Source organism: Lemur catta, chromosome 20, assembly GCF_020740605.2.
Source record: "Lemur catta isolate mLemCat1 chromosome 20, mLemCat1.pri, whole genome shotgun sequence".
Lineage (NCBI taxonomy): Eukaryota > Metazoa > Chordata > Mammalia > Primates > Lemuridae > Lemur > Lemur catta.
Genome location: NC_059147.1, coordinates 15,077,046 through 15,095,060, shown reverse-complemented (window position 1 = coordinate 15,095,060; position 18,015 = coordinate 15,077,046). Strand labels below are relative to the sequence as shown.

Genomic DNA, 18,015 nt, shown 5'->3' with positions numbered 1-18,015 from the left:
TAAGAAAAATGTGAGATGTTGGGAAATGTTTCCAAGAATAGAGCAAAGGATTAGCCAGCCTAGAGAAGTAGACTTTAAGAGGAAATAGAGTACGTTCAATTCAATTAGGATTATTTGCTGACCGGGTACCAGGTACCTGAGGGTGAGATGGATGCATACAGTAGGTCCCTTCAAGGTCACAGGCAGACTTGGAAGACACATGTGCAGACAGATAATTACAACACCGGGTGTGTGCACCCAGGGAAAATGCAGACAAAGTTCAGCGGGTGCTCAGAGGGAGGGTTTAACTCCATAAGGAAGTTTCAATAATGGCTTTCAATTATAGGACATTTCTAATAATATGATTATATACTTTCTTAATAGTGTAGCATTCCAGTTATTACTTATTCCCCCACACTGAACAAATATAATTATTATATACCCTTTTCATTATCGGCCCTTGCTATTCTTAATGAAAGCAGTGGTTGGTGGTCTATAAGAAAAATTTTTGTGTGATCTTTCACATCATTTAAAAAAAGAATTCTACAATTCTTTTTTTTGTTATTGTTTTTCTTTTTTGTCTTTTGCTTGTGTTTTTCCTAATCCTTTATCTAAATAAAAATGATACCCTCCCCCAGATCCTCTGACAGTGGGTGCTGATTTCACAGTACCTGCTTCAAGAACAACTCAGTATTGGATCGAGTCACCCGGGGGAGATTGGTTCTTCACTATGTGTCGTGGCTTTTTAATGCCACATTGCTTTTTATCAACCAATCTGCGGATGTTTTCCCTTCGTTCACATTGAAAGCACTTTGCTGTAGAAACCAGTAAGTTTGTTATCTCGGTTTATTTTCTTTGTTTGTTTTCTGATCTCCTGACAGCAGAACCAATCTTCGGAATCCTTTAAAGAAATTACCGAAACAAATTCGATCACAGAAGCTTTTAAAATCTGAAATCCCAGGAAGCTAATTAGTGCGTCCTTTTAAGATGGCTTCCTGCATTTTGATATACACGTAAGCTCCGGTTTCAAATGCAGTTGGCAGTTTGCCATGAGTCAGGCAGGTCATCTCGGCTCTCAGGAACACGGAGCTCCCGCAGAAGCCTGTGGAGGGAGGGCAAGTTGGTACCCTCCCCTGCATTAGCGCGTGACTGTGCTCTGTCACCATGTAGCAGGTGGAGGCCGGGAGCTGCGTTTGCGTTGTTTCCTGGAGGTTAGTTGTACGCTCTGCGAACTTCTCTCATTGCCCTAATGTTGTCCTTATTTTGCTATTTCCCCACTTGACATTGGGCCTTTAGGGAGCAGGAACTGTGTGTATCCCAGAGCTCTGCATGGTACTTGGCACGTAGGAGGTGTGTAATAGATCCAGCTGCTGTGGTGTGGAAAGCCCGGACTTCAGAGTTGGTCAAAGGTACATGACTGTAGAGCACGCAGCCCTCTTTAACCTGTATCCGAGTTACTTCAAAGCCTTGTATTGCTGCTCTGGGCAGCAGTGTCCTAGAGGGCATTAATATTTGATGCTCTTAACTCTTTAAGGGCAGTATCCACCCATCTCGGCACCCATAATCCCTAGCTGAGGGCCTGGCTCAGAGTAGGTCGTCTGTAAATGTTTGGTCCTCACTGAGTGACTGCATGCATTGTGTCCAGGATGTCTACTCTGAGACACCTCAAGAACCTCTTTCGGGGTGTGTTTTTACCCTCCCTGCAGTCGGGCAATCTCACTGCCAATGGCAAGGACACACTATGAGAGATGGTTTTTTCCTTTGTGTGTTTGTGTGTGTGGGAGTGTTTGTGTATAAAAAGGTCATGGGAACACAAAATTGTAACTTGAATGTCGTCGAGAATCCATCTCATTGCATTGGAGAGACATCCAGGATTCTCCCTAGAAAAATCTTTGCCAGCATAAAAACCATTATTAATCACATCTGAAATGCATGGGTGTGCTTGTCTCTGGGCCCGTGTCCATATGTGCTTATGTCACTGCAGAACGAACCCTATCGGTTCATGTCACCTGCTCCCCTCCTGGAAGGGGCGTGGCCACATTCCAGGTGCAGGGAGCCATCCGTGCACCATCTTAGAAGCATAGCAACGCTTAGTATGTTCGGGGTACATTTGAGTAACCCAGTGGTGCAGATATTTGATTATTCGCATGGCCCACGTGGGTGTCTTCACCCATCCTCCCGCACCACCCAAATGAGTTAACAGGCAGAGATGGGACCAGAAGCTGAGCATGGTTCTAAACAAACGGAATGGTGGCCCTGGAGGCTTCATAAACAGCTTGCCTGGGTAAGTCTTCAATGACACAAAAAGAGACCGAAGTTCATGGCACCAACCATCAAAGCCGTCAGAAAAATGTATTTCCTACCAGATAAAGCCCTCCTCTTTAAAAATTTAAAGAAAAAAAAAGAAAGAAAGAAACCACCCAGTGGAACCTTAGAATCAACTTGAAGGTTCAACAGCAGGGGAATGATTTCATAAATCACAGTGGATCCACTTAACGGAATATTAGCTAGCCACTAAAATAAAATGACAGTTGGAAAAAATACTTAATGATAAAAGGTTTAATGACAAAGTGGGGTTCAAAATGGAAGATAGGCTCTGACTAGAACTATATTGAAAGAAAGATGAATGAAGAAGACGACAGTGGGTGATGTATTATCTCTACACGAGAACCTTTTTCACTTTTCAAAGCGTTAAATGTATGGCATTGCCTTTAGAATTTGAAAATGTCTCATTTAAAACGCGTCCTAAGTGAAATCTCGTGGTAACTTACAAACTGGTACGACATGCAATTGTAAGTAGCTCTCCCATGCAGCCATAATGTTTACTTGACCTTGGTTTTGTGAAGGCTTGGTTCCCGGGGATTTGTAGAGGGAAAGGTTCTGAGGGGCAGGTTGATGGTGACGCTGGTACAGGTAGTATGGTTCCTAGATAGAGCAGAGTTCCCTGAGCTCAGCGCTCAGTAGGAAATGCATCTCAGTTGTCAATGCTGTGGACTCTTCTCTGTCCCCTTACCTGTCGGCAATTATTGAAAAATTGTCTTTTCCCCCAAATACAGTAATGCATGCCTTGGCCAGGCAAGCCATGGCATTCAAAATCAAGGGCGTACTGATGTCCGGTGAATTTCTACTTTCAGCCAAAGCGCCCAGATGAAATGAAGCACGGTGTATTCTTTTAGGATATGAGTGTGCATTACTCATGATTAATTTTAGAAGCTAGTAAGAGTATTAGACTTGATAATTTTAACAGAAAAATGAATACTATTAATAATTAAGAAGAATTAAAAAGAGCAGAATGAGTAAAGGAGCTTTCATTTATTGAGCCTTTACTAGATGGTATTTTGCATAAATGTTTCTCATTTTGCAAAATTTATCCCACTTAATAGAAGTAACCCCAAAGCATGGATATTCTTACCTGGATCTGTCTGATGTCAACATGCATGCTTTCTCTCCCTCAGCATATTGTTTCTTATTAACTTCTAACCTCCTTCTCTACACCCTACCAACCTCTGCCAATAACTGCACATCAACTGTGCACGTCACTTCTCTCATGCTGAGATTTGGGACAACCTACAGAGTACAACTATAACCCTATAAAGGTTGGTCAACTGTGACTTAATAGCTCTAATTTTTAATATGCCTCACTCTAGGTGCGTGGATAAAAGGAAGACATCTGAAAATTTCTAAAGTCTTTCTCAGTGGTTAGATATTAAAAATCAGTTTGAAATCCAACTATATTGAATAAAACAAAACCTAGTTCCTCTGACACCTAAAGATAGACATTTTCACTTATTGTGTGGTGTCTAAGAATTCTGTGTGCGAGTTTTAAATTTATTTGGGATTGGCTTCGTCTGTGTTTCCATATGGCCTCCAGGTGAGCCACAGAGCTGTGGTCCTGGCCAGCCTGACACCCTTTAGTCTGAATCACATGACAACCTGTGTCTATGATTAGCTCCATAGATGTTCCCAGACAGAGTGCTCACTTACCCTTGATTTTGATCTTCATTCCTGAGTGCAAGCATGTCACGGAGTGGAAACCCCAGTTCACGGGGCTCATGACCTTCCACAGACTGTATGTAACTCAGCTGTGGCCCCCACCTGGTGAGGTCATGTTCTGATTCTGATCAAGGACGTTAGCATTAGAGGGAGGTCCTCACACCTGCCCTGTGTCCTAGCACCAACATTTGACAGAAAAGATCTTTTTCACAGAGTTAACTTATGTGAGTGCCCCATTCCCCTGGGAGCTCCTACACTGTTTGGTCCCAAGGTGCCCTTTTAGCCTCACCCTTTCCACCCACACAACCTGCTTCCCGCACCACTAATTACTCACAATTCCACTAACAGGCCACATCCTTTCACACCTCTGAGTTTTTGGTCATGCTGTAACCTCTACCTGAGTTCCGTTCCTGCCTCTACTATTGTCTGTCAAATGCTTTACGCTTTGTGCCTTTGAGTTTCAGCTGAAATGCTCCCTTCTCTATGAAACTGCCCTAGGCCCCCCATGCTATAGTTATAGGTTCTTCTCTTGTGTCCCCATGACTCAAGGTGCACATTAGGGCACCTGTGACAGTCTTGAAATGACCATTACAGGGATTGTTTGCACACCTCTGTTGTGAATGTATTAGTGAGGGTAGGTTAGGCTGCAATAACAAACAGCCTCCAAAATGCATTATAGCTCAAATTCCAAAAACTGTATTTCTTATACAAAAAAAAAAAAAAAACAGCCTAAGCGGATATTCCTGACCAGTGGCAGCTGTGTTCCACAAAGCAATTCAGGGCTCCAACCACCATGTGGTTCCTTTTTCCCTATCAATATCTGCATCCAGCTTGCGGGTGTCTGTTACCAGCCTTAGCCACATTCCACTGGTAAGAAGGAATCACACAGCTTTCTCTAACTGCAAGCTGGGCTGGCACAGGTAATCTAGCCCTTTGCCCGGGAAGAACAGCAAATGGATTTTTGTTGGAAAGCTAGCAGTCTGTCACAGTGAGCCACTTGAGGGCACAGACTTGTTTTCTCCCCGGTAGAATCTCCAGCCTCTGATATAAACTTGGGTCCCCGATAAAAAAATGTGGCTTGAAGGGGTAGGAGAATGTTAGCTTGATTTCCATTTGCCATCATGTGATACAACTTTGAATCAAGGGACATTTCCTCTTCCTTTCTGGCATTGTTTGGAGGTCTTAATTTTATGATTGAATATCAAAACCCAAGAGCTCTAAGGAGGCACAGTGATGTCCTCGGCTGCATTTTCTCATAACACAGAGTCATGTGGAACCAGAGCCTTGGCATCTTGCAAAGTGAAAAGACCCCAGGTAAAGAGGAATCTAGTAACTCATCTTGATGTTAAAAATATACCATCGTCCATTCACTTCCCCACTGGCAGAGTCCAGGCCGACTTTGGCTCCCCTCCCTGTGAAATGCACCCTTTCCCTCTCATCAGTTTCCACTCCTCCCGCTGAAAGTGGAATACAATGAATAGATGTATAATAAAATCTTTTAATTGTCTTAGCATATGTTGCTTTTATTAGGTGAGCATAATTGCATTCATGGGATCACCTACAAAGTCCTTTCGAATATAAAATTGAAATGGCTTCACACTCAGTGCACAAGTCCTTCCGAGCCACTGTTTTCCCCTTCACTGCCTCCTGTCCCCCTTTTGCTGTAAAGTTCACATTGAAGTGTGAAAAGAGAGACGTGGCAACTGACACGTGCTGGATCTTATCAGCCGAGAGTGCAGTTGTGGCCGCCTGAGAAGCGACTGTCATTTCTACACCATTTATTCCTCGCCCGGCCTCATTGCTCGCTTCCTTTCGGAGGAAATTTTCCCTGTTAAAGTACTGTACTTGTCATTTATTTCCCTTTTTTCCGCTCTCCCTCCGTGGCTGGGTTTTGATATGCATTTATCCAAAAGGCAAGCCTTTTATACACTTCCGCTAACCTCGTAAGGTCAGGCTCCCCTGAGCGGCTTCAGGCTCATAAAAGCAGCCCAACAAAGCTTTTATGGGGTCATTACAGCTCCCTTAAATCCCTCTCCTTCCAGCTTTCAATAATTCTGTTGCCTCTAATCAATTCACCAGCTCTTCTATTTGGAAGTGGGGGAAGGAGGGGGAGAGGATCCACCCAAGACCCACTTCATTGGCACCAGGGTTTCTCAAAGTCTGTTTAGCTTGTGGCTCTTCCTCGGCTCTTACCCTTGAGTCGTACTGGGACATCTCAGCCTTAATCATTATTTTAGAAGAGGGGTCAGCAAACTTTTTCTGCAAAGGGACAGATAGGAAATATTTTAGGCTTCGTAGGCTGCAGGGCCTGTGTCAAAAATACTCAACTTTGCCGTTTGCCTTAGCACATTAAGGTTGCTATAATAAGGTACCGTAAACTAGGTAGCTTGTACATAATAGAAATTTATTTCTGATGGTTCTGGACGCTGGGAAGTCCAAGATCAAGGTGGTGGCAGATTCGGTGTCTGGTGGGGGCCTGTTCCTGGGTTCTCACTGTGTCTTCAGTTAGTGGGGGGATCTCTGGGCCTCTTTCGTCAACACTGATCCCGTTCATGAGAACTGCACCCTCATGTTCATGGTCTCCCAAAGACCCCACTGCCTAACATTGTCACACAGAGGATGAGTTTTCAGCATATGACTTTTGTGGGGGACACACACATTCAGACCATAGCACCATGACAGTACAAAACAATCATAGATAATATATAAATGGATGAGTGGGGCTGTTTTCCGATAAAATTTTATTTACAAAACCAAGCAGTAGGCAGGATTTGGCCCATGGGCTGTAGTTTGCCAACTCCTGTTTCAGATATTAAAAATTCCATCTATCCAATCTTCCAAGAATTCCTAGTCTACTTGTAAGTAACTCTAGCTTTCCAAAAATATGCAGTGTGCATATCTAATGCTGTGCTTGGATGGCAGAACATTATTACCAAAATAATTTGGTTGACTTTCAGTTTCTAACCCTAATTTTTTCTCCTCTTTGCTTTCTTTCTTTTGAATAATAGAAACTTCAGTTTTTTGTTTAACGTATCTTGAAGTACTTCACTAAAAAAGTAATTTCATGGTGGTACACAGGGCTGTTTAGAAGCTCGAATATTATACTTTCCGTTTATTGTGCAGGACTTTTCCTGGAAATTGTGCATTTATCGTATCCCTGAGAGAGAAGACCAGTGGCGAGAAGAATCAGTCTACTGTGCTGAACCTCTGCTGCCTCCCCAGGGTTCTGCAGGTCTGGTAGTCGGAGTAAGGGGCTCGCTGGGCTGCTGAGGACACACGTGGGAAGCACCAAAAATTCGTAATCTCATTTAAACCCCAAAAGAAACCTATGAGAACATCTTAAGAGTCTCACATTCCAGAAGTGCAAAATAAACTCAGAAATGTAAAACAACTTGTCCAAATGCCAAGTAAGCAATGCTTGAACCAGGATAGTGAATGAATCTGTAAACCCATTACAACATTTCTCTCTGTTCACGTTTTCACTGAGGCCAAGTGTGACCGATTTTATGTTAGCAAATCAGCTCTTATTCCTGAGCACACTTCTCAGGTACCCTTTCCACCCTCCCTAGCAGTAATACCTGGCCACATGAGGGAATCCCAACTAGTGCAATGTGTGTGAAGTGATGCCCAGTTGGAACCAAGGGAAAACCTCCAAACGTGCAATCCTTCATGTTTGTTCGCTTGTTTATTTGTTTCCTGAGCCCTGGCTAGAATGAAGGTGACACTCAGGGTGATCCTAGAATCTGAGTATTGGAAATGCCACAGTTCTTGAGGGTGGAGCGGAGCTGCCCTTCCATTGCATTGGAACCATTAGAAACCTATGACCTCATCTTTCCTTAGCAGGTGGGGGAGTTGGGTGTGGCCGGGCGCAGTGAATCCAGTAGATTTTGAATGGGAGATCTCAACCTGGGGTCTGTCGACTCCTCGAGGTCTATAATGGGGATGTATAAGCTGGTTTTGAATATTTCAACAAGCATCATGGAACTTAACCGAATGAGGCCAAGTATCTTATGAACTTATTTTTATTTGGGTTAGATTTACAACATAGATGTGAAGTGACTTGCCCGAGGTCACACAGATGATGAAGGGCAGATCCATGTTTCTGGACTCCTAGACTAGGTTTATTTTTCTCCCATTGCCCCTTAGAAGATGGTTGTTGTCTTGTGGTTTTCACTGAGTTGCTTATTGACAGACAGGATTCTATTGTGCGATTGTGTCCAAGTCAGCAACGAGGACTCTCTGCCATGTTAGAAGACACTTTGGGTGATCTGAAGGCTTGGTCATGGGGTACATAAAATAGATGCTGGTGCCTAACTCCCAGCAAGACAGAGAGAGAGAGAGAGAGAGAGAGAGAGAGATGAGTAATTTATAGGTTCACATTTTCCTTGGGTCCTTATAATACTTGTTTATTAGAGATAATTTGCTTAAGTGTACACAAGGTGGAAGGTCACGCAAGGAAGGTTTTTATTAGTTGTGTACTGAATGGATCAATAGTAATTTGAATACCATGAATCTGTCCTGTTAACAGGTTTATTTCTTCATCAGATATTAATTCCAGAGGGTTTTACCCGTTATAGGATGGACATAAACCATGCTGTGCAGATGGTGCTGCCTCTGTAATCAGGTTCAGCTGTGTGTTTTTGCAAACCTCCACGTGGACCCTCAAATGTTGGCCCGCAGATTGGGACAGGAGGAATTGGGTAAACAGGATCCTAGAGCCCCTGAAGGAGTGAAAAGAAAGAAGGAAGGCTACCCATCCATTCAATTGCTTGCTTTGAGTCTTTCTTTCTCTCTCTCTTCTCTCTTTCTTTCTCTTTCTCTTTTTCTCTCTTTTTCTTCCCTCCCTTCCCTCCCTCCCTCTCTCCCTCCTTCCTTCCTTCCTTGTCTCTCTGTCTTTGTGCAACCATCCACCCATCCATGCATCCATTCATCTATCTATCCATTATGATTAGAAAACTGATACAGGCACACAAAATGAAAAATTTGGAAAATGCAAAACCTTGATAAAATTGCTATCACTTCTCATTCCAGCACTTAATAATAACCACTGGTGCAATAAGGATATTTCTCTTGGGTCTTTTTCCCCATCCTAGGTGTACACATTTTAATACAGCTGAGATCATATTGTGCATCTGAATTTTTTAACATAGTAGATGTTTTACATCACTAAGTTAATACATGGTCATTTAAACAAGTCATAATATGGAGATATGAGAAGAAAAAGCTCATAGCCTATGCTCCACCCTGTCCCTTTTTCTAAGTGGCAATTGTGGACCTTCTGTGACCATGCAAATATGTACGGTATATGTTCACGGGGCAGGGGGTGGAATATGTGTGTGTTTATTAGAATACTCTTTTGTCCATTACTTAAAACCTGCTTTGTTTGGTTAAAACTACATATAGAACACATACAGGTGAAACAACACTTTTTCTAATGCTTACATACTACTCCCTGCAGCCCGAATTAAATCCACCATTCCCCTATTGATGGACACTCCACTTCTTTTCAGATTTCTTGTTACTGTTGTTAGAGCCCTTATAAATACTACATCAATATAGATTCTCAGGCATTTATCCTAATATACCGCTGGTTTTAATTTTGTAGGCTAGATGCCCAAAGAGAGATTTCTGGGTCAGGTGACACAATGTGTGTTTACTTAACGTTATGCAGAAGCATTTCCCCGAATTATTGAAAACCCTTTGTAAGGTTTTTTTTTTTTTTAAATTGGCTGCAAAATGCTCTATCATATATTTTTACCAAAGTTTACTTACCATTTCCTTTATCACTGCCCCCTGGGTGGCATCCAATTCTTTGCTTTTATAAATAACGCTGAGGTGAACATCTTTCCGCACATATCTTTGTTCTCCTTTTGACTTACTTGGAGTGGAATGACTGAGTCGGAGGTCAGCAGCAGAGAGGCCTTTGAAATCTGAGGCTGCAAACAAGCCCGTTGCAGGTTGAGGCCGCACGTTCCATCCAAATGCAGTTGCGGCGCTTTACAAACCACAGCATAAACCCTAGGAATAATTCCATTCCCCGCTGGGCCGGAGCATTGTTATTAATATAACTTTACAAACATCATTCTTTTGAAAGCTTCGCCTAACCTGACCACAGCTCATTAGTGAACCTTCTAACAATCCCAGGGCAGTTTGTGGATTCTGCAGCAGACAAGTTATCCTGTGCCGAACGGCACCGAGGGGACACCCACCCCAAAGATGACGGCTGCCCACACCAGTCAGCCGGAGACATTAGGGCTCTACTTCTGGGACACAGGGAAGGTCTCTTTTGTTCCCTCTGGTGTTTCGTTTTCATCTTCAGATCATGCCCCGTGTTTCCCAGTTGGGGATCTATTAGCAGCTGGGGCTGCACGATTCCTTGATGGGAGGCCTGGCCAGCAAGTTGTAGGACATTCCGGATCCCTGGCCCTGCCGGCTGCACGCTGGCATGACACTCGCCACCGGAACAACGGGAAGTACATTTCTGTGTCTCCCAGCTTCCTTTTTAACATTTCACCCCTTGAGCCCAGTATTCAAATTTATATTTTTTTCGTCCACTTTTATGTATTTTATTTGAATATGTGCTGTCTTTGTGCACAGGCTTTTGCTGTCTGTGATAATGCAGTGATTCTCAACTGGGGCTGGAAGGAGGGAAAGTAACGCACAGGGCCTGTTCTAATGGGGTTGGGGGGTTATTTGTGTTTTTAAAGTGGCATAACGGGGGGTTTAAAAACCAACATTCTGGAACCAGAAGGCCTAGATTCAAATTCTGACCCCTCCTTTTGCAAGCTTATGACCTTGAGCAAGTTATTAACCTCTTTATGCCTTTATTTTACCATAAATACGGGATAATTATAGCTCCTACTGCATAGTTTTGTTAGGAGGAGTAAATGAGTCATTATTTTTGAGACATTTTGTGCCTGGCACAGAACAAGCACTGTGTGTATGTGTGTGTGTGTTATGTGTGTGTGTTACAGAAGTATATGTGGGTGGGTATGTTTGTGTTTTCCATAACTCCAGCTAGGCAAAGGCATACTTAACAAAAACCTTCTGGGCTGGCGAGGATAATCAGAAAGCAGGCTCGGGGAACCTTTAAAGGCAGAAGGACTAAGGAGGTAAGTTACCCAAAGTAGGCAACTCAGCACCGGGGCAGTCCTAATCCGATGCACGTATTTCAGGAGGGGAGTGACATGGCCCATCTCCCATGTTGGGGTGGTCTTCTCTGGCACCCACTGAGAGCACCCCGCTGTTGACCTGGGTGCAGGTCGGATCAAAGCTGGGAGCCCACAGCCTGAGGGGAGAGGGATGTGTTCAGAGCAGGTGGCCCACCAGGAGGAAGGGCGACCCTTGGGGCCTGAGGCTGTCCGGCCCGACTCTCTTCCTTTTCTTAGAAATCTAATGTAGGCACAAGGTGAAGGCCACTGTGGGGCTTGGGTAATACCTTCAACCTCCTAGTCTTTGTCCTCCCAGAAGGAAAAAATGGGAGGAAGGAAAGAAGACAAAAAGGAAGATGCATTTTGTTAGACACTGTGCACAGATGACATTCGGAAGTGCCCTGTGAGCAGACATAAACACTCAGGCTCAAAGAGGTTAAATGTCTTATTTCCTCTGTTGGAAGATACATTTTATTTTTTATATATCTCTGAATGGGCATGTATCCTGTAATCCCTGTGGCTATTTACTTTACTCTTACTCTTCTCCCTTATGCCATGAGCAAATCAGCATGCGTCTTAAACTTTATAACAGATTAAGTGGTCATAATAATAATTATTATAACACAGCATGGACAATGTAGCAAGACCCCATCTCTACAAAAAATTAAAAAAAAAAAAGATTGGCCAGGTGTGGTGACGTGCCTCTGTGGTCCCAGCTACTAGGGAGGCTGAGGCAGGAAGATCTCTTGAGCCCAGGAGCTGGAGGTTGCAGTGAGCTGTAATCATGCTACTGTACTCCAGCCTGGGCGACATAGCAAGACCCTATCTCAAAAACATAAATTATTATGACAAACATGCATCAAGTAACTATGTGTGATTTTTTGCATTTTTAGTTCATTAAATACTCACAAAGACCTAATGGTGTAGGTTCTATCATGTACCCATTTTACAGATGAGGCACAAAACGTTAAATAACCTGCCTTAGATTGCAGAGCTGGTTGGAGGCAGAGCTGGGACTTGAACCAAAGTCTCCACGCCTTCCAAATTTGTACTGTTTTCTCAGCATCACACTGACTCCATCCCTCAGTTCTCCTCTCTATACTTAGAACTTGGAGATCTGTACTTCAGATGATGCCAGAACGAAACATGCTTTGGCGGGATTTACCCTTGTACCTTTCTTCACTCTCTTCATCCCCGCGACTGTATCGTTATAACACTTTTCTGTCCGTGCTTTGCTGGAGGAGGCAAACATGGACACTGTCAAAGGGACTTAAAAAAAAAAATGGGGAAAAGTGGCAGCAATTGCCAGCACAATCACTGAAACATCTTCTTCTGAACAGACTGATAAATGAAGCCCTCCCCAAAATATTCAGAATTGACCTTTGAATTGACTGATTCAAATCATGGAATCAGATGCAGTTACTTTGGACAGTCTTGACAGAAGAGCTATTTTTTTTTTTTTTTTTTTGTACAAAGAGCCTACCGTTCATTTATGCAACAAATACTTTCAAAGACCCACCCCTGTGACTGGCAGTGACAACATACATAGGATCAAAGCACGTCCATAGGAGCAAAGACATGAAATAGACAGTCACTGCTCATGGGAGTCACTCAGACCACCTTCCACGCGCTGTGCATTGCTATTGTCTTGGCCTCAGACCGACCAAAGGACATCAGCCCAGCTCCTGTCCACTTGGACTTCAGCATCTTTCCCTGAGCACGCCTCCAACTCTGGTGTTGTGCACCCACTCTGCAAACGCTCCCGTCTCCCACCCAGCAGTACCAGCCGGTGCCAGCCTCTCCTGAGCGTCAAGATGGTACCTAGCCTGGGAGAAACCTCCCGGCACTGCGGTGATTCATATCTGACCCTGGAAATGTTCCACCTTTCCCAGAAAAGCTTTCCCAGAAGAGTGGGAGTCTCGGAAGACAAATAACAAAGATAGCGGTTTGAAGAGGAGGCACCGATGGCAATTTGGGTTGATAATTCCACCAGCTAATTTAATTCTGATTTCCCCACGCTCCTGGCCATGGTACAGTTGGCTCCAGAGGAAGGCGATGAAAAGTTATCAGTCAAGAAAGAATCAAGAAATTGTTACTTTTTGGGATAATTGTTGGCTGCAGGGGTCTTCCTTTAAACTCTAAACTTTAAAGAGTGGTAAGTGTGGTTCTGTCCCTAGCACTGACAAGTAAACATGTGTGCTATTCATAAAAATCAAGAAACACAAAAACCATTTGATGAACTGCCACTTTCTGGTCTTTTGGTGATTCCAGAGACCTGGAGAATGTAAAAAACCATAGAGGAATCTTATCAATAACGATTGAACTGAGCATGGCTGTCGGGGGAGGCCCCTTCCCTCTCTGGATTTAGGTGAAAGTTGTTGTTTTTTTTCCCCCCCAGATTCAGAATACTCAGGTTTAGAATTAGAGTCCCCCAAAAGCACCACTTTCTGGTGAAGACACTGAATCAGACAGGAGACTGCCTCTCTTCAATCACAGCGGAGGAAATCTCAGTGGAAAACAAAATTCTGGCCCGTTCTATGCTGCGGGGATGGGCAATTTGCCGTCCCACCTCTACTTACTTACAATCTGAAGAAAAAAAGGTTAATACTTGGAAGCGTACCTGACTCTATTTCTAACTGGGGGCCATTTTCCCTTTAAAAATGACTTTTGTACATGTTGCTTGTTCATTAAAGGAGATGTGATGCCACCACCCGCCTCTCCCTGCCCAGCCAGGACCCATTTGTCACCCGGGTGGCTTCAGGATGGATCGAGAGCTCACCACACAGATCTCGTGTCAAAGACATGCGCGTTTATTTTTCACGGTTTGGGGTGGCGGGACGCAGGGAGGGCCTTTTGTCAACTCCCTGCGGAAGAACGTTCGAGAGAGCCTGCCCTGGAACATCATAGATCCCCTCTCCTGTCGCCTTGGGAGCAGAGGGAGGGTGGCAGGTAAGAGGAGTAGGAAAACGGATGGGGACGAGGATAAATGAGAGTGTGTCTGGCTCCAGGTTGGACCCCATCGGACACTGCCTGGCGTGAGGGAGGGACTCATCTGTTTTCTAAGAGGTAACACACAGAAGATAAATTTGGTGCTCAGACATCTGAGGCCTGGCATTAGGAAAAACATGATAAACATGCATTGAGAAGAGGTGTCTCTTTGTGTGTGTGTGCGTGTGTGTGTGTGTGTGATGTTTGTGTGTATTATTAATATATTAATATATCTGCTGGCCGTGAGAAGGTACATTCAGAACATTTTCTATATTCTTTTTTCGCATGTCCTATATTGTCAAACAACGATGTTAGGTGTTCTCTGCACTGTGGCTCTCGGCCTGGGTATTGTTCTAGCACATGCTCAGGACCAGGCTGACTTATCTGGGGTTGATAAGCAGGGGTGGGAGCCAGAAGATAGCACTATTTGATAGTAAAGTGTGTCTTTCCTAGGGCTACTGAGCAAAGTGCACAGCCTGGATGGCTTAAAACAATAGAAACATTGTCTCCCAGGTCCTCGAGGCCAGAGGTCTGCAGTCAAGGTGTTGGCAGGGTGATGCTCCCTCCGAGGGCTCCAGGGGAGGAGGCTGCTTGCCTCTGCCAGGTTCTGGTGGCTCACTGGCCACACGCTCCGTGTCCCCTGGCTTGCAGCTGCAGCTCTCGTCTCTCTGTCTCTCTCCTCCCGTGGCTGTCTCTCCCCGTGTGTCTCCGCATCTCTGGGTCTCTCAGCCCCTGCTTATCAGGACGCCAGTCATATTGGATTAAGGGCCCACCCTGCTGCAGTCTGACCTCATCTTAACTAATTACATCTGCGTTCTAATCTAGTTACCTCTCTATTTCCAAATAAGGTCACATTCGGTGGCATTGAGGGTTAAGACTTCAACATATATTTGGGGGGACACAATTCAACCTCTAACAAGTAATAACTAGTAATAATCTCCTAATATTAACACCACAGTTGCCATTCCCGGAGCACCTGCTGTCCTTCGGACCTCATGCTGGGAATTTTGTCTCCACCTTCCTGCCGGGGAGGAAACCGAGATGCAGGGACACACGCGTGGCCCACACTTCTCATCTCTTCCTCTTTTCTGCCACCCCCCCAGCCAGCTTTTCAATGTACTGATTTCTCACCACATGCTTATTCCCAAGACCAAAAGCAGACATGGGAACTGGCAGGTGTCACCATATCACTCGTCAGAATTTCAAACACCAGCACTGCAGCAAAAGACAACACCGTACCAGTTCAGAACAGGAGTGGAAGAACTCTTGGAGCGTTGTGTTTGTTAGGGTGCGCCTTAGACAATCACAGACCCTGAGCCCCATTTCCTGGGTTCAGATCCCAGCTCTGCCAAGTGGATAACTCTGGGCAAGTTACTTCAATGCTGTGAGCTTAGCTTCCTCTGTAAAATGGGTTCCCATCCGTACTTGCCACATACGGTTTTTGCGAAAGCCACATGAGCTTATCTATCAGGGTTATTATTACTAGAAATAATATTTTAGTGCCCCCAAACATGGATTTAACAAGCATTTATCAAACACCTCCTATGGGCAAAGTACTCCAAATCCACTCCTTTCTTGTGTGTTTCTGCAAACAGAAAAGCATAATTATGAATGAATTCATCTGAGCTGTGAGTCTTTCCTCTGCGTCCGGTCCGCCTGGGTGCCGAGCCCAGCAAGGCATAACTGATAACGTCCCTCCTTATCTCTAATTGCCGGCTATCTCCCCCGTGCCCAGCGAGACAAGCTGTGCTCTTCAAACACAAATTCCTTCTCCCACTTCCTGTGCAGTTTCGCCCTTTCCTCCCTAAAGTCGCTAATTGTTGGCGGTGCCCACGTGGAGTCACTTTTTTCCCTCATCTGCTTGCTGGAATGTGCCCCAGATGAAAACCCACCGAGTCCGGAGCTAAACGAAGAAGCAGAGATGGGAGAAGGGACAAGGCGGGTGGCAGTGGGGCCACATGCGATAAAAATGGAAACACCCTCTTTTGCCCCCGTACCCAAGAGGAAATGGGGGAGGCAGGTGTTCAGGATGGCCTCGTGTTTGTGGTTTTAGACACAGCCTTGAGTCGTGACTGCAAAGGCCCATTTCCCTTGCTCACTCTCTTTTTTAGTAACCGTGCAAGTTCCCATAGATACTCAAGATTTCTTTTCAAAGATTTCCAAAGTTTCTTTCTTGGAGAATATTTGGACGGTATGGAGCGAAGCACGCATCATCGGAGAAATTACAAATTACTAACTGAAGTGCCTCTAGAATCATTCTCCTTTTGTTTTGCCTAATCTCCAGGCTTATGAAGTCAAACTTTCAGTTAAATGTTTATGTAGCAATTGGGCTCTTCTAAGCCATCTGTTGCCAGACAGGATCTGTAGAACTATGTATGGGTCGCATGTGCTGGGTTGGGTCTTCCAATTCTCTTAACACAAAGGTTTGGGGTTTAAATCCTGCAAGCAAATCGCCACCTTTATTTCCGAAGTCTCCTTCAAATCTGCACCGTTCTCCAGAGTCACCGGTGGGGATCAGTGTTTGCTTTTCCTGGGCCTGTGCCGCTCTCTCACCTTTTGCTTCTGTTTTTCCTTTGCTTCCCCCAAAGTGGGAGGCACCAAGGTAAGATAGAGGCATTAGTATTCACACTTGTGTGTGAGCAGCCGAGCTAACATGCACCAGAGGGAAAATATTACTTCTCATAAATGCTCAATAATTATAGTCTTTATTGCATCCAAATCTATATTGTGACACATAGTGGAAAGCTTTCGGATTATATGTGGAGGAGTTGACAGAGACTTGCAGGTGAAAAAGTAAAGAAAAAAACATATATATACATATATAAACAGAGAGAAAAAAATTTCTTATATAAACCCAGGGAAAGAGATGGTAGTGCCACTGGGACATTGGGCTTCCTGTTGCCAGCATGGTACCTTGACTTCCAAAATAGCATTCACTTTCTGAAAAACTGCCTGAGCATATAGAACAGGCATCGAAAGCATATTTCTTAAGGAATGATTAATTCATAGTAATTTCTGTTCCAATCTAAGGGGTGTGAGGTTCTTTTTTTACAACAGATGTTGACTAGGAGAGGTGAAGAATGGTGCGTGGGAGGGGCTTCCATCCTGCCATTGGGGTTGGCTTGGCCCTGTGTGCTGAAATTTTCGTCAGACACAATTGTTACCTCTCCCCCTGGGCGGGGGTGGGATGATTATTTGGTATCTTATGATTGATAGGAGCTGAGTGATTTTCTAGGTGCTTGAACTCCTTAAAAACTTCCAGTGGTTTTATATTCTACCTATTAGGAAACAGAGCAGATGTGGGGTGAGGAAAGGGGAGAAAGATGTTCATTTGAAAGCATTTGATTGCTTCATTATTTTATCTTCCCGTGGAAATGTTTTCATAACAAATTTTTTTTTTCCTATGACAGAGATTCACAAGAATTACTGTGGAGCCATTAGGCATGGATCCCTGCCTAAGGTCTGGAAATGAATTCCAAAGACCACAGGACTTGCTGATGTGTGTGTGCACATCCAGACCCACAACAGGGGCCCTTGCCTGTACAGAGAGGCCCAAAGACAGAGGCCTCACCCCCGCCGGCTCCACTGAAATTCTCACCACGTTTCCAACTTGGATTAAACTGGCATGAAAGTTCAGTCAAATGTCAATTCCACTTTGTTAAGAGAGGAAAATCATTTACAAAGATGAGCTAGTTGGTGTTACTTAGATGATTCAGTAGTTGGTATTAGGTCCATGGCCCACATCCTGCCAGATGTCTGTTTTTATAAATAAAGTTTTATTGGCACACAGCCATGTGCATTTTTTAACATATTGTCTGTGGCTGCTTTTACGCTACAACAGCAAGGTTGAGTAGTTGTAACCATATAGCCTGCAAAGTCTAAAATATTTACTATCCGCCCTTTT

General features: G+C 44.2%; 1 protein-coding gene and 1 long non-coding RNA gene across 2 annotated transcripts in view; both read left to right on the top strand.

Annotated features, from left to right (window-relative positions):
* WWOX (WW domain containing oxidoreductase) overlaps window positions 1–18,015 on the top strand; it is a 903,487-nt gene that overhangs the window by 867,082 nt on the left and 18,390 nt on the right. The window lies entirely within an intron of this gene.
* LOC123625256 lies at window positions 1,112–17,747 on the top strand. The gene is made up of 2 exons (XR_006730438.1): window positions 1,112–1,190; window positions 17,522–17,747. It is a non-coding gene; the product is annotated as an uncharacterized LOC123625256 (long non-coding RNA).